Below are 1,525 nucleotides of genomic sequence, written 5' to 3' on the forward strand. Positions count from 1 at the left end.
ACTGTCCACCCTTCCAACTTTGTTATTGTTTTTGGTTTGTGAACGAAATGGAGGTGAGGTGTGTCGAGCAGTGTGGTAAAATAAATTGCAGTACATATTCTGCTGTTCTATAGGGCATACAATGGGAAAAAAACAATGTTTGTTGTTTGCATTAAGTTCTTTTTTGTAATATCCCAAACGGACGTGGCAGTTTCACCACTGTGGATTCCAACTTTAAATGGGTGGTTGACGTGCCACTGCTTTTTTCACTCCAATGTGTAAAACACTTTATTGTTAAGAAGATACTGCTCTGTTTGGATCCTCTGCAGACTCATACATTGAATAAACATTTTATAATATACTTTTCCACTAAAACGTTTAAAGTGTCCTACAGTGTGAAAAAATAAGTGAATCCCTTCTCTCCAATCTGTAGCATGTTAACCCAGATCTCTATTTGTGAGAAGGATATTTCATAAATCCATCCATATTAGATTTTTTTTTGTTAGAATAAAATAAATTTGTTCCGAGAAAATTATTTCTACCAGTGTGACACAATATTGTGATATTAAAATGGCCTATTGTCTGGACACCATTGCGGTTGGAGGATCCTTGGCTCAACCAGGAAGTGCAGAAGACCTCACTGAAGCACATGGCATGATCAGATCATGATGGGTTTTTCGATTTTATCAAAATATTTGACTTTTTTCGAGGCTCCCACATTAGTACGCAATAAACATTTAATTTTCCTTTTACATGAAAATATATAAAGTATTTATTTTAGTGGCTACAGCAGTGGAACGCTAGCTAATCACCACAAAGCACCAGGCTACAGTAGTGGAACGCTAGCCAATCACCACAAAGCACCAGACTACAGCAGTGGAACGCTAGCCAATCACCACAAAGCACCAGACTACAGCAGTGGAACGCTAGCCAATCACCACAAAGCACCAGACTGCCCAAATGAAAAGTCATTTTTATTTTATTTTATTTGACAATTTAAAATACATAAAGAAGAAGACAAACTAGATCAGGCAACCGACGCATGTACCACAATGACAGAGGATTATAGACACAAAACCATCAAAGACTTGTTTCCATTGTGTTCCTCTATTGCTGTAGTTCACTGAGCTGAGAAGAGCCAACATGAGCCTGAGGAAAGACCCTTGGCATTTTATTCTTGTTCTTGAAAAACGTAGAGGAGCTACTGAACCAGGTAGTGCATTAGTCAAAGTGAGGCTGCGCTGACACTGCTAAAGGTGTTATCCAGGTCCCCTTTATCTAAAAAATGTGGCTTTCTGGTACATTACATTTACGTCATTTAGCAGACGCTCTTATCCAGAGCGACTTACAAATAGGTAGACCTTGGCAATTACTTTCTGCCCCATGCTCTCCCCTGCCAGGAACCTGTCTAGTTCACAGCCAAGTATTTAACACAATTGTTGTCTGACACCAACCATGACTCTATTGTGGAGGCACACCAGGATCACCAGTAGTACATTTACCGTTAATTGCCATCATTTATCATCTACAATGTTTGTTTGGTTAC

Source organism: Coregonus clupeaformis, unplaced genomic scaffold (genome assembly GCF_020615455.1).
Source record: "Coregonus clupeaformis isolate EN_2021a unplaced genomic scaffold, ASM2061545v1 scaf0745, whole genome shotgun sequence".
Classification (NCBI taxonomy): domain Eukaryota; kingdom Metazoa; phylum Chordata; class Actinopteri; order Salmoniformes; family Salmonidae; genus Coregonus; species Coregonus clupeaformis.